The sequence below is a fragment of the Aotus nancymaae genome, unplaced genomic scaffold, assembly GCF_030222135.1.
Source record: "Aotus nancymaae isolate 86718 unplaced genomic scaffold, 86718_ANA_hifiasm-v0.15.2.pri h1tg000057l, whole genome shotgun sequence".
In the NCBI taxonomy this organism is placed as follows: Eukaryota; Metazoa; Chordata; class Mammalia; order Primates; family Aotidae; genus Aotus; species Aotus nancymaae.
Window position 1 is genome coordinate 54,801,849 of NW_026988471.1, and position 15,516 is coordinate 54,817,364.

The 15,516-nt window shown below is 38.7% G+C and overlaps 2 long non-coding RNA genes across 2 annotated transcripts in view; both read right to left on the minus strand.

Moving 5' to 3' along the window:
- Positions 1–730: 730 nt before the first annotated feature.
- LOC105734404 (uncharacterized) lies at positions 731–6,202 on the minus strand. Its single transcript, XR_001111502.3, has 3 exons — positions 6,120–6,202; positions 3,380–3,438; positions 731–2,900 (listed from the first exon to the last, which is right to left on the minus strand). It is a non-coding gene; the product is annotated as an uncharacterized LOC105734404 (long non-coding RNA).
- A 1,636-nt stretch (positions 6,203–7,838) lies between these two features.
- Positions 7,839–15,516, minus strand: part of LOC105734405 (uncharacterized) — an 84,981-nt gene continuing 77,303 nt past the window's right edge. The window contains exon 3 of the long non-coding RNA XR_001111503.2: positions 7,839–8,327. This is a non-coding gene — a long non-coding RNA (uncharacterized LOC105734405). The remainder of the gene's footprint in view (positions 8,328–15,516) is intronic.

Below are 15,516 nucleotides of genomic sequence, written 5' to 3' on the forward strand. Positions count from 1 at the left end.
TGTCAGTTTATAGAAAAGATATTTATGTGTTTGTAGAGTTCTTTCAAAGAGCCTGAGATCTACTATTTCATAGCAAACAGTCCATGTCAAGTCTAATTTCTGAATCACTTTCTCATAATTCACTGAGCTTCTGGTTAGTGATACTTGAAGAAAACTTAGAGAAAAGATAGGTGCTTGATAAGACATAACTGGTATGTTCTGTATTCCCAGGTTTTTCAAAAATCAAACCACTGGTGATATGCTTAAAGCTAAATTTTGTAAAATGTTAAACATTCATGAAAGAAATGATGAAAGAAAGACTAGGTTTCCTGCCAGCCTTGTGGTCAGCAGCAGTACTCTGGCCTGATTACTTAAGCCGATGTTTTTCCTAAATCAGTCATGAATTAGTAATTATCAAGTTTTGCAATACTAGGCAATTCTCTTGAGAACAGCAAATGATTTGTAATGTTAAGTTGATAGCTTTTTTTTAATAAAAGAAATAATTTGGATCCTCTTGATGGGTTTCCCTGGGCACTGGGCAGAACCCCTATTGATTTAATGGGCTTTGTCTGTGGAAGCTTTGTAGATTTATCTTTCTTACATGATCAAATAGCACATATTTGTTTTCTTCCTCTGCAAAAACAAGAATGCTGCTGGTGTGTAGTGTATTGGTTTCGCTTCTATTCATTTGGCTTAACTACTTAAACCACAATTTAGTCCCCAGATGGAAAAAAAAATGAGAAGTCATAGATACAAATTCAGAAATCAAGATTTTTGCTTTATTTAGTTTCTTCCAGCATGTTTTGGAATGACCTGCTGATGACTGTTTCCTTCTCCTATAAGATGTTCTCTTTTGTGCAGTCCCCAAGAAGTCTTATTCATTCTTTTTCATGCCTATTCAGGATTGTATGCCTATGTAGGATTATAGATCCTACAGTTGGAAGGGACTTTGTGAAAATTTTCCAATTCAGTCCTCTGATTTTTGAAGCTCATGGGAGTTTAAAAACTGTATCAGTTACAGAACTCGGAATTGGTTGAATAGGGACCCAAACATGGGCTGTTTTTCTTACACAGTGGCTTTGTTTCAGAGGCAAGATACCCAGCGCTCAGTGAATGACAGTTTTTGCAATTTGTTTTGAGGTATTGTGTGGTGCTAGGATTTTAAACAACCTGTTTCTTGATTGTCCAGGAACCCTCAGGCTGTTCCTCCTCTTGCGCAGTCACCATCCCAGGCCTGTATACTTTACTCAGGAGGCCTGTTTAACTGTCTTGTCTACCCCCTGCTTATTTACTTTCGCAGATACTCTTCTTGGCACATCTCTGACAAAAGCTTTGCTTGGAATTTTCCAAGAATCTGAATGTCCTAACCTTCATGACAGCCCCTGAGGGGTCCTCAGCATCAGATGAGCCTTTCAAATACTCTAGAATCCTATGTATCTCTTCTTCAAGGGGCTGTTTTTTAGTTCTTTAGTTAGGTTTTCATCTTGGAGTCTCCTTGTCTAATAACTATGATCCTTTTTGAGCACTAATGAGTTTTTGCATTCTGAAGCTCTCCCCAGGTACTGACTAGCACCCTGGGAGTTTGGTCAGGTTCTTGGTAGAAGTTAGATTGACCCATTCTCTGTTTTCTCACCACCATTCAGAATGGGCTCTGGTACCCTGAATAAGACTAACCCATAGCTAATCTTCAATGTTGACAACCTTGCAGTGTGAGTTTCCAGGTTTGTTTATTGTGTTATCAAGGAGGAGCTGCAGAAATTCACACAATCATAGGACTGGAAGGGAGCCTACTGGTCATCGAATGCTTGCATCACCCCTACCAAATCACTGCCAAGTAATTATCTAGCCTGACGGGAAGCTTATTACCTCCCAAGGCAGTGCATTTTAATTCAGACAGCTCCAACTGGTGGGAAATTCTTTTTCATTCCTATTCAGTTCGATGTGTTTCTCGTATTGAGTAAACCAGAATTCCTATTAATTAAACTCCCCACAGTCTTTCCAGAGTTGACTTAACCTATTGCTTTTGGGAGGAAAACTTATTGGCATTTATGGAACTTGGTGGATCCTGCCTTGTGAAATTCAGAATGCCAGCATTACATAATCAACAGACCTGTAGTGGGCATTTAATGTAAAACACTTGTTGAACCGAACTGAATTATTCTCTCTGGAAAGCAGCAATGGCTAGGAGTATAGTGCTTATAAAATGCATCATTATTTTGGCAGCTACTGCCTTGGACTTTCAGTCATTTTATATGCACGAGTCTTGCCTACATAGCCTGTTGTTGAGCTCCTTGGAGTGCGGACCTGTCTTGTATGTGCAGTCCCCAACAAGTCTTACTCGGGATCTTGCATTCACAAGATCAGCTAGTGAAAGAAAGTTAAAGTGCAAGAATTGTTCCTCCTGACACTGAACTGCTTTTCTTCTTTCCCCCAAATGATGAGTGGTGATAATGGCAGTGGGTACGTGTGTGTTGGCATAAGCCCAGGGCCAACTCTATCTTATTGAGGGTCTTAGAACTAATCTCCCAACAGAAACAAGTATTCCCAGCTGGCCTACAAAAACCTATTCCATTTCTGTTTCTGACATAAGCCTGCGGCACTGGCGGAGCTGCAGTTGGGGTTAAATTGACACTTGGGTGTTGGTCTGGCAACCTGACAACCACATACCAGGAACACCCTTCTCCACTCATCTGCCTGGTGCATGCTTCCTCATTCTTTAGGCCTCAGTGGAATGTCTCTTTGTGGAACCTTCCTGATCCACCCAGGCAGAGGGCTCACCTCTTTTTTCTTGTTCTCACTGTACCGTGGATAGTCCTTTATTTTTTCCACATGCTGCCTTGCATACGTATTATTTCTATCATGGTCTCCTTTGTTCTTCTGTGAACTTCTGGAGGAACAAGACTGTCTCACTTTCTCTTCTCCTGTGCCAAGGACAGTGCAAAGTAAGAAGATACTCAGTGAATGTTTTTGAAGGAATGACTATTGAAGTATATGGGTTGTTGATGTAGAGATATGCATTCCCAAGTGCTAAAGAATCTATTTGCAAGCATATTTTTGGAATAGAACATTTTTTGAAGTTGAACGTTACTTGCACTGTTTTGTGTGCTGTCAAGTTTCTGCCATGGTAGGCATGACTAAACAGCATTCTTCCAGTTAACCCAGTGAGGGTCCTGTGGTACAGATGAGCCATGAGCTGGAACAGGAACAAAGCGAGTCTGGCCCTGAGGATAGAGACCTGTTTTAGACCCTGAGAGAGGACAGTTGGCAAATAGAAGATGGTATCCACTGGGTATGGCAACCAAGCATGGATCAGATAAGCACTTGGCTTTATAGAGTCTAATGGAAGAAGTGAGAAGTCCTAAAGGTGGTTGAACATAGCCATAGGAATAGAGAAACATACCTTGTACTTCTGATGCTCTCAAGTGTAGGCTGCTGGTGGTCAGACAGCATCAGGGAAGGCTGTCAGGAGTGAAGAGGTAAGGGATTAGAGGAGATACTGACAAGGACCTGGCAGAGCTCTAAACCAAGAGAGACACTGGCATAAAGGCTTTTTGTCATTCATTTAGCAAATATTTCTTGAATACTTATTGTGAAAAAGCTTCCAAGAGGAGGCGAATTCTTGATCTGATTATCAAAAGAGGAAGAAAGAAGATGCCCAGTTACCAGCATTGGGTTACATGATCAGGGCTGGTCTAACTAAGTACTGTAACATGACGTGAATTCCTTGTTATGGAGATAGAGCTCCCTTAAGTGTCTTTTGTTTTTACTTAGACTTGATCCTAGAGGCAGGATGGGCAGAGCTTCTGGGGTCAAATAAACCCAACAGCGGCAAGAAGAAGGCCTAGGGGTTAGAGTACCAAGAAGGGCCTGACAAACCATCACTTGACTGACAGACCTGGATCCAGTCTAGAATTGTTTATTTTATTTTATTTTATTTATTTATTTATTTATTTATTTTTGAGACGGAGTCTCATTCTGTCTCCAGGCTGGAGTGCAGTGGCCTGATCTCAGCTCACTGCAACCTCTGGCTCCCTGGTTCAAGCAATTCTTCTGCCTCAGCCTCCCGAGTAGCTGAGATTACAGGCGTGCACCACCACGCCCAGCTAATTTTTGTATTTTTTTAGTAGAGACGAGGTTTCACCATGTTGACCAGGATGGTCTCGATCTCTTGACCTAGTGATTCGTTCGCCTTGGCCTCCCAAAGTGCTGGGATTACAGGCATGAACCACTGCTCCCAGCCAGAGTCATTTAATTAAACCATTAAATTGTTGATTGGCCACACCAAATGGTGGCACTACATAGCACAGCACAGGGAACACTGATTTTAATAACATCTTCTACTTGAAAAATACTCCATACTTACCAAAATACTTTCACATTTCACTGGATTCCAAAATTCTTTGATATAGGCAGGGTGTTATATCCATTAGTTTTTAGAGGACATTACAATTTAAGTGGATAGTTTTACTCCTGGCTAGCTAGTGGCAGCGGCAGAGCTAGAACTATGGGCTCCTTATTGATAGGTCACTGCTCTTTCCTTAATCCCACTGCTTTGCTAGTGTGATGCTGTCACAACTCTTGGAGGCCACCTTTACTGAGAATTCAGTCCAGATCTGAGTGACTTCTGGGAAACAGGACCTGCTGAGTCTGAAGATTCAAGAGGATACTCTCAGCCATAGTCATGAGCCCAAATATTGTTTCAGATACTTGCTTTAGGAAATATGCTTCAATTCTGATTAGTGGGCTATTATCTCTTTCTAGGAGGTCTACTTAAATGTAAGGAAGTAAATTAGTAATGCCGGAGATTTTAAAATACCAGTTCCCAGTAAACATGCTTCAATTTTTGTGACTTTACCATGTTGCTGCTTTATTGAGTTCCTCTGATGTGTCAGGCACTGTTGTAAGATTTGAAAACACGGCAATAAACAAAATAGAAAAAATCTTTGTCATGCTAGTTGGGGAGGGGGTGTTTGTGAAGGAGACTAACAAAAACCAAGTAACATATAAAGTATTTCAAATGTTGATAAGAGAAAAAATAAAACAGGAAGTAGGGACAGGATATGTGGGGTGGGGGTGTGAGAGGGATTGTAATTTTAAATAAGATGATTAGGGGAAAGGCTCCGTGGTAAATGTGAAGGAAACACATCATTATGTACATCTTCAAAATCTACAAACATCAATATTAAATATCCAAACTACTGACCTATAATTATTAGTGAAAAAACAAAAAAATTATTAATGAATATAAACACACAGCCATACCTGCACACAGACACACGAACATACATACATATAAAATCTAGCACTTTTCAAATTAACTCCCCATTCTGTATGTACCTAAAAGATGAAATAAGTTTGAATTTTTTTGTGTGCAACTATAAGAATATGGAATGTACCTATTACTAATCTCTGCTTTTTTGTTTGCAGACCTCCCACCGTTTAGCTCAGTGATAAAATTCCACAATAAATTATGACTTGAAAGATTTTAGGATATCGTGAAAATGAGAATGACGAATGAAGGCTGAAATGAGGCAAATATTTGGCAAATCCTGTGAAAAACTTAGAACAAGCTTTATTAAGTGTGGTGGAATCAGATAATCATTACTGTTTTTATTTTTATCTGGGGTCAAACTTAATTAAAATAAAACATTTTCTGTGGGTTTTCAAATTAGCCTAACAATTTACTGGTCTCTAAAGATCTTTGTAGATAGACGGTAACTTTGGCACAGAGTTCTAAAGCAGAGGACTCTCTAGAGCTGGAAAGAAGTTGGAAAATAATTTCTTTAAAAACAAAACAAAAAATGTCCCAGGAAACACCATGAGAGAATGTTTTGTGACTTATGGGGGATTCAGTTGAAAGATATTAATAGGGAGTCCATGGTAAGCTGAGCCCCCAAATGCCCAGTTTGTCATAGTTCATAACTGCAAAGACCTAGGAGAAAATGTTGTAGCTGCCCTCTCGTGGCCAAATTGAAAGTTTTACCTTTTTGTCTTAATACTCATAAGAAACAATAATACATTTTTCCCCTGGAGCTATTTATTCAATAATCTGAAAGCAATGAAATATTTCATTTTCAAATAGGCTTTAAAAAAAAACCTTCCCCCCCAAAGAAAGATTGAGCAGATCAGTCAATACATACTTTTTAGTGGTGCAAAACTCCCGGCTATTGGTAAATTATAATAAAATTGTGGTCCCTTCCACCACACCCCAGGCAAAGTCATTCGAGGCTTTTAAAGGAAATACCCAAGTCTACAAATACTCTCTGGTGGTGGTGGGGGTGTGGTCACTGCAGGGGGAGATGTAGGAAATAATAACGGGAAGTGCTTTGGTGCTTGTCAGCTGAGTGATCAAGGCTCAGTCACTTAACCCTAGGGCTTAGACTTTAGTTTTCTCACATGTGAAATGAGACTGTTCAAAGGCAACTTCTAATATCACTTTAGCTCTAAAACTCTAGAAATATGTGACCGGATGGACAGAAAAAATGGCTTTTTGGTCTCTGGGATTTCTTTCCTTTCTGCCTGTGTGGCTTTAGGATTAGTGAAACAAAAAGTCGTGAGGGGAATTGCGTGATGAAGCCTTTGAAAATTGCAGGGCTACAGGGAGATCTGTAGAACTGCCCCTACTGGTCTTGTGAGAATTTTTCAGTTTATTTGTACAAGCACTGAATTTATTATCAACTATGTGCTATGCATCATTCTTGGTGCTGGTAAAACAAAATAAGGGAGGAGAAGAATCCTTGTCTTTAAAGTGTTTTTAGTTAAAAAAATTAAAATTCAATAATTTCTATGTAGCCTTACACAGTTTGCTTATATGTTCATATGGTTCTAAAAATATTAAGGGGAACTTACCTTAACTTTGTCTCCTAAGAGCTTTGAGGTGGGACTGTCTTGAAACTTAGCAAAACTCCCAGTGAACTTTGGCAAGAGCTGAGTCTGGATTCAAAACTCTGAGTTCAGGAGAAGTGTGCCCGTTGGTGCAGCTTCCATTAAAGATGTGTCCGATTATGCCCTGGTCATTCTGAAAACTGCTCTTCCATGGGCCATTTTTTAACATAAAAGGAAATCCTAGTAAGCCCTTTATGTTTTTGGAAAATGCCTTTTCTGTGTTCTGCTTTTACATTCATAACATACTATGCAATGACTAATTTAATATGTAAGATTGTGTTTTAAATGATTTATGAATTTATTTAAAATTTTTGCTTTAGCAGGCTAAGATTGTTTTCTTGGGTTTGTTTATTCCTCAAGTCCTTGTGGCATGTTCTGATGTCTAAAATAGAGAAATAATCTTAAATTTGGCAACGCTAATTGTTTCAGATGTGAGAAAACATAAGCTATACATTATTAAAATGAAAGTTGATTTATATTATTAGTTATATGCCTATACACATGTGTGCTTTGATTAAGTTACAGGAGCTTGATAAAAATGATTATTCTAGATTACAAGAAGTTCTGGGAGGACCTCTTGATGACAGGTTTTTTTCCCTGTTGCCTTGGTATTTTCGGAATATCTTACACATCATCTACTATATGTGGCTTTGTTGTAAGTTAGAGTTTGGTTAGATAGAACATTTGAACACTATTCAACTTGGCAATGTGAAGAGCCTGGAGTCCAGTGATTCGTCTTTAGGGCGGTGTTTGGGGAATAACAAAATATGTCAGAATCATTAAGGGTATTCCAACAGGGAATTTGGGAGTGGTTGAGATGCTTTGTGTGCTTCTAAGAAGGCAGGATTGGAGAGATTAGAAGAAGAAAATGGTTTTAAAATTTCACTCAGAGATTTGTAAATATAATCAGCATTGCTGCAGGTCCATAATACAATAAAATGATTACAAATTGGTAAAAAGATGATGGCTCTTTCTGGTCTCAGTTTAATGAAACGGAGATGGTAAAACAAAAAACAATTTACATTTTATAAAGGTAGGGTTATTAATGTGTGATATTAGAGCTCTCCTCTGGCCAAAGATATATCTGTTAGGAAGACTTTTAGATAAAGACTTTTAAATAAGTTTGTGATATCATTTTGATACAAATGGTGACACCACAGATCACTTCTTTAAACATGATTTTCATGTAGATATACTCTAAGGAAGACACTGTGAAGTCTTGGAAAGAACAAAGACCTGGGTTCAGAATATGCTGGGTCAGTAATTTGCTGGCTGTATGGTCTTAGGTAAGTTTTTCAGCCCTAGAATTCACACTTACAAACTGAAGTGATTCTTCTTCTCTCATAGCCTTATTCAGAAAAGGTTCTATGTTTTCCTCTTGCCTCATCTTCCAGGTTTCTTGGAGCATTTTGCTACATACCAGCTGATCTCCAAAATCATGTCAATCATTAAGGCCTAAAGAGCTAAAAAAAAAAAAAAAAAAAAAAAAGAGAGAGAGAAATAGTTGAAATGTTATTGTTTGGGTTAAGCAGTACATGAAAACTTAAACTCCCTCTTTTAGCTATGCCAAACAAAGAGAAATGCATTTAACATTGAAGGCAAAAGAGTCTTTGCTCCATGGACTATAAGGAAACCTGCATTTTCAGGTTTTTATTTAGGCGTGGGGATGTGGAGAACAGCAGGGGTTTACAATTTCTGCACATAGGGCTCAAAGGCTTGTCCAGGCATTTTCTATGTGGTTGTGTTTGAACTTGGTTGTTGATTGCTTTTCATGCAGACCTCTTTCTTACATTCATTTTTTTCCCTTCATTTCATTCAAACATTTTAACCATTGGTACACATTATTGAACACAACTCTTGTGTCTTTATGACTTAGACCATGTTTAGAGTGTGGCTTAATTCTGGATTACAAGTTCAAATGTGTGTGCAGGTCAGAAGTGAAGCAGCCTCTATAACACAGTTGTGAGCACCAGAGACTGCTGAACTGGGGACCTCAGTCCAGACAGCAGCCACCAGTCAATGGCTTGTGGCCACACCATTATGAGCTGCCTAGTGCCAGATCTTTCAACTTTTTTGAGAGCAGTCAGAAATACAGACTTGGTTTTTAAAACACTGTGCAAATCAAACAGAGCCCATTGTCTGAGGACTGCTTGTTTTGTGTACTTGAGTTCCAGATACAGTTAGCACCTCTCTTACTATCTATTTCCTAATAATGTTATAGTTAAGAGCTAGATAAACTGGGATCAAATCATAGCCCCATCACATACATACTAATTGTGTGACTTCAGCAAGTTACTTACTGTCTCATTTATGAAGTAGAGGTGATAATAGCTCTTATCTCATTGGGTTTTGGGGAAGACTTAAATGAGCTGAAATATATAAAGCACTTACAATAGTGCCTGGGATGCAGTAGGTGCTACTGAAGTGTTTAATATTGTTAGAGTCTCTTTTATGTCATCGTGAGACCACACTCCTCTTCTTGTGAGGCCTGGGAAGAGAGAAGGAAGAAGAAAGGAAACTACCCTTTATTGAGTACCTCCTGTTTGCCAGGAATTATGCCATGTGCTTTGTATAACATTTCCTCAGTTAATCCCCATGTAGATTCTTGAGGTAGAAGTCATTTGCATTTTACAGGAGAGAGAACTGAGACTCAATGAGATTCGGTGACTTTTTTAAGGTAGAGCAGGGATTTAGACTTAAGTAGATCTGATTCCAAACCAATCATTTTACTAGAAGGCTTACCACCCTTGAGCCAGGGAGATCTGCGGTAGATTTGTTGCTTGCTAGGAAATTGCTTTCTAGATGAACCCACTTGGTGTTATGAGAAAAACTTGGGATTGTAATGTTTCCTCCTCACCCCGAAACTGGGAATGTATCAAGAGACCAAAATGACTTGGAAAAGTCCAGCTTGGTGAGTAAATGAGTTTATTAAGACTCAAGGCACTCCTGGGTGGTATCAGGACAGCTCTAGAGATTCATTCCGCTTCCCATCTCTCATTTAAGCTAATTCTTTGGCTCTTTGCCTACCGTGTATGTGTGATGGGACTGTTTTCCTTGGTATGTTTGGGTTCTCAGAAACACCTGCTCCTTGGCTGGGCATGATGGCTTTGGATCACAACCTAGCCTTCAAGGTTCAGGCAGTGAACATATACCCTTAAGTAACCTGGTAGGGGACCCATCACACTACATTTGGGGCCAGATTAACTAGGGAGAGCTTTGCTACTCATAAATCTACTGTCCCTGCTGGGCACCCATCAGATCCTTGAGGGGAAGGATGGGATCTTTTTATACCTGAAGCTCCCAGCATATTCACTGAACTCAAATGCTGACGAAGATATGAAAGAGGGACTCAAAATAGGCCCTCACCATTTTGGAGAGTCTGGACATAGCATGTAATGATAGGTCTGGCCAGGCTAAATATTAGCCTTTAATTCCTACACTAAAAGCCCCTCAAATGTTACATAACTTGTGCCTCCCTTTCTAACAGTGTTCTTTATAGTATCAGTGAATAGAATCAGAGTGGATGGGAGGTGTGAAGGTGTGTGTGAAGGGAAGGAGGAAGGGAGCCAGAAAAGAAAGTAGGAAGCTGTCTGCAGAGATAAGGAGAGCAGGGCTGTGAAAGGCAAAAGTCATTGAACAAACTTCCTGTCAGCTCCACAGAATATTTCAGTTTAGATGAACTTCCCAGATCAGGACAGAGTCAAGAAGCACACACAACAGTTTCCTTGGAAAGCCCTTTTCACCTCATTAGGCTCTGCTGGAAACAGCTTTTGTTTTTGGTAGGTAGAATAAAAGAGTATGAGAAGTGTACTCAAAAGAATATCTGCTGTTACAAATCACACAAAGTTTTCCCAGTTAGGGCTTAAGTCACATCTATCTACAACTCTGAAGCAGAAAAACATGAGTCTTTCTGCTCAGTGAAGTATTTTAAAAGGATTTTAATTCTTCTTCCATCCGAGAAGTTTGAACACACAACTTTCTAGTTTTTGCTTCATTGACTCAAATGTGTTAGGAGTCAGTGGAATTACCAAAGTCATGAACTAAATGATTAATAGGTCTGTTTTTAAGAATCAAATGGAAAACAAACAGGGAAATGAGAACTACAGTTTCCACTCTGTCCCTTTATCACTCTGCTCTCTGTCTCCCAGGAGATTGAGGGACAGTCAGGCCTCTGAGTCACCACCTTGCTGTTCCCTTTCAGTCTCTCCAGATGGAGTGCCAAGGCTGCAAAGGCTGCGCCGCCCCATCCCGGGGGTCAGGCAGGCTCACAGATGGACCTTTGGAACTAATCCAGATGCAGAGCAATGCTGAGTCCATCCATCCAGAGCCAAGTGTCAGTGTCTGAATCAATGTTCAGCAAGAGCTCTTTAATAAGCTTAATTTCTAGAGTCCTGTACTTCCTGGATGAAGGAGCTCTGGCAAGGTACTTACCCTCCCTGATTCTCAATTTCCTCATCTGTGAAATGGCAATAATCCTAAAAGCTACCTCACGTGTGTGTGTGATGATTAAATGAGTTTTACCACGTGTAAAAGGCTTTGTGCAGTGACTGGTACATGTTCATTAATATTGTAGATATTAATAAAATGTTTTAGAGGTGTATTGACCACACAAGCAGGTGACCATATTTGCATTGGAAATAACCCTTTTCAAAGTGCTTGTATTTTGTGAATGATTTTAAAAGGCACTTGGCATGAAATCAGTTACCTTCATTTACCACTCCAAAAATTAGAAATGGAAATCTCCATTTCTATTATAAGCAGATTTTTATCCCTTTGTGTAAATTATCAAGATTTTATAAAGGGATATAATATGGTCTTTTTCCTTAGAGGGGGAAAATGGTATAATTATACAGAGACAACATGTAGGTAAAGCAATGATCAATTAGATGGATTAAACATAATTTAAAAAATAAGTCAAAGAGGGATGAAATTCTTTTTTTTGTTTTTAAAAGAAGTAACTTTGTTCCATGCTTATTGTTTCCATATACTGGATTGTTTCTTATTTATACTAAATGGAACACAAAATTATCAGGCCCAAATAAAAATTTCACAAGGCTTGGTTTCTAGTTCGTACCAAAGGTGTTTCTTGATCAGTATTAAACGGCATTATAAATTATCAGAGATATCATATTTTTGTATGTAGGAGAACTGACTGGCATTATAGCGGCAAAGCAGAACTCAGAATGGGGCTCTGCAATCACAGATCTTCCCTTCGTAAAGTTGGGATGGAAGAGTATAGTATAGCAGAAAGCCACAGACTTTAGAACCAAACAGACCTGTATTTGAATTCTGGATATACCACTTATTATTGAGTTTTGAATGCATTCGTTATTTTAATAAATTTATAGAATAAACAAGTGGTTCTTAAAATTTATCATGGATCAGATTCACCTAGAAGTTATGTTAGCACAAACTGTGAACACCACCACAGAGTTCCTGATTCACTAGGTTTGCTGTTTGGTTCCAAAATACGCATTTCTAATAAGTTCCCAGGTAATGATGGGGGCCTCATTTTGATAACCACAAGGATAAATTTTATGCAGTATGTTAGGCTTAGATGGTAGGTTGTGGATAGCTGGTTAACTATTTGGGGGCAGAGCTTTCATATCTATAAATGGGAAGAATTATGGGAAAAACTTGGTTTCCCATATAGAATAGACATGTTGTACAGATACACATGACACTTAGTGGGCAGTCGATAAATAGTAGGTATTATTCTCTTAGAGTCTGATAACCTTAGGTTCAAGTTTAAACTCTGCTGAGTTCCAACTGAATGATCTGTTATGAACTCCTTCTTCTCTTGAAACATCATTTATTTGTAAATTGGATGCTATTGACTGAACTGTTCCTCCCTGACTCTCCCTATCAATTCATGGAAGCCTTAAAGTCCATTGTGGTGGTATTTGAAAATGAGGCCTTTGGGCGATAATTGGGGTTAAATGAAGTCATGAGGATGGGGCCCTCATGATGGGATTAGTGCCCTTATAAGAAGAAACAACTGAGAACTCTCTGGCTCTCCCTTTCACCCTCTGTCTCTCTGTATCATCCCCACCCCTCTACCATGTGAGGACACAGTGAGAAAGTGGTCGTTTGCAAGCCAGGAAGAGAATCCTCACCAGGAACCAAATCAGCTTATACTTTCTGGCATCCAGAACTGTGAGAAATAAATTTCTGTTGTTTAAGCCACTCAGTTTTTAGTATTTTGTTATGGCAATTCTAGCTGACTAATACCGTGAAGAAAATTCTACCCTGTAAATTATGGATATAATGAGATGCTGTGCATACAGCACCCAGAACAGAACTGGCTCTTGTAGTGACGGTAGCTAATGAGTGTTAGTGTTGTTATTTAATAAGAATCAATCACCACTTTGCCCTTTCTTCCAATTTCTTTATAGGATTTCTCCCTATGTGAACTTTGCTAAGTAATTTCCAAATCTGATGGTCAATGATTGTGGGGCATTTAGATGAGATAAGAAGTGAGGGCTAATTTAAGTCATTGCCTTTCTTAAGACAGAAATTAATTTCTGTCTCAGCATCTCATCTTGGGACCTGCCCATATTTATATAAGAACAAAATATTACTAAACATTTTTCTGTGTTCAACCGGTTCAAGAGAGTAAGCCATTTGTGTGGCTCATTTTCGTGACATTTCATTTGTTAGAGCACCTTGGTCTGTTGTCGCCTGGGTGGTATCTTGCACATGTGTTTCCCGTTAAAGTAGCAACTAAAGAGTGGCAACTGTGATTCTTTTCTGGCTGGTGCTCATGTTCCCTATTCTTCTGTAATTAGCTTGGGGTGGATGTTTTCAGAGGAAGGGAGGGGGTGGCTTATTTATGAATTGAAAATTGGACTTGATGCATTTGACACTGGGTTATATTGCTTAAACTAGCTATGATAAATTTTTCTTCTGGTTCTCTCTGTCTTACCAAAATCTCCTCATGTATAAATAGATTCCTCAAGGCCTTATGCTTCTGTAATGTTAAGCACCTAATTTTGTTTTAAAAATCACATTAAAATATTAAAGACTTTTTTGAAGCTTTAAAAGTAGAAAGAAAGAAATGAAGTCAAATGCCTCTGATTATTTTAAGAACAATATTTTATCATGGTGAATAACTATTGGAATCCCTTCAACACAAGTAAGCAAGCTGTCGGGGGTCATTTTAATAGTTTTTATAATTTTATTTATCAAAAAGACATTATGTATAGCCATTCTGTAAAAAGTTTGCCAATTTCTTATAGTCATATGTGTAGCAGGTGACCCGGCAATCCCACATCTAGGTATTTACCAAAGAGAATGAAATGTTACATTCACAACATAACTCGTATATAAATGTTTATAGCAGTTCTGTTTGTAATTGCTAAAAACTGAAAATAACTAAAGTGTCCTTCAGTGGGTCAATAGATAAACAAACTGTGGTATATTCATATAACAAAGTATTACCTAGCAATAAAGAGGAACAGATTACTGAGACATGCAGCAACTCAGATGAATCTCAAGGGCATTTTGCTGAGTGAAAAGTTACATGACAAAAGTTATGTGACATTCTTGACAAGAAAAACTACAGTGACAGAGAACAGACTAGTGGTTTGTTAGTGCTTAAATGTAGGTGAGGGACTGTAAAATAGTAATGTCAGACAATTTTTGGGGTGCTAGAATTCTTACGCTGATTGCAGTGTTGGTTCCATGAATCTATACATGTAGTAAGATTCATAGAACTATACACCAAAATAAGTCACATTTAGTGTCAATTATTTCAAAAATAATTTATGATTTCAGGGGCAATAGGGAAAGACATTATGTCTCTTTTAGGAATTTAATGACATCTCAGTGTGGTAGGCAGTGAGGTTTTAAACGTGTGTTGAGTTGAATCTATTATGGAATTTCTGTGCAGGTGAGAAGTATCAGGAAGACATTTATTTTTTGCTTGCTATGCATAATGAAGGAATGAAGGAAGGATGGGTTCAGTTTTACCCATGGTTTCACATATAACAACCAGAAATCATAGGATAATATAATGAGTTAACAACACTCATAAATTTCTTTTTAAAATCTTTAAACCTCATCACTTATTAACTTTCTGATCTCCACTGCATTTCAGAAATGAATTGCATCTGGATTCTGTCTGAGATGCCCGGGATGGGAAGTGATTGGGTCAAAAATGGGAGTTCACCTTCCTTTATACAGCACATCAGCTCTTCATATCCTACCATCTGAAACTAATTTGTTGTACGTAATTTATTCCATAAAGTTGCTGGAATAAACAATGCATGCAAAGCTCCTTAGATATGTATTCAGCAGGGACTTGCTTGGCTGTGTTTGATTTTCAGCTCTCTCAGTGCTTTCAGATGTACCATCCAGCACTTAGGATGTCATGTGGGTTCTTAGAGGGCCTATTATTTATATACTAGGGTACTTGTGTGGGTGGTTTGCTCTCTGTAATTGACATGAGATGGGCCATGGTCTCCATTCCCAACTTGCTCCTCAGTCCGGTTCAGTGAGGCAGCAATGGGGAACAGACATGCCTATCCTGAGCCTCTGGTCCAGATAAACACAGCAGGATTGTGATTGTCTGGTCAAACGTGTGAGAAGTTACATTGTGATTTGTCATTTGCCTCCCAGGAAATGAAAGGCACCTCAGGTGGTGCATTTTCC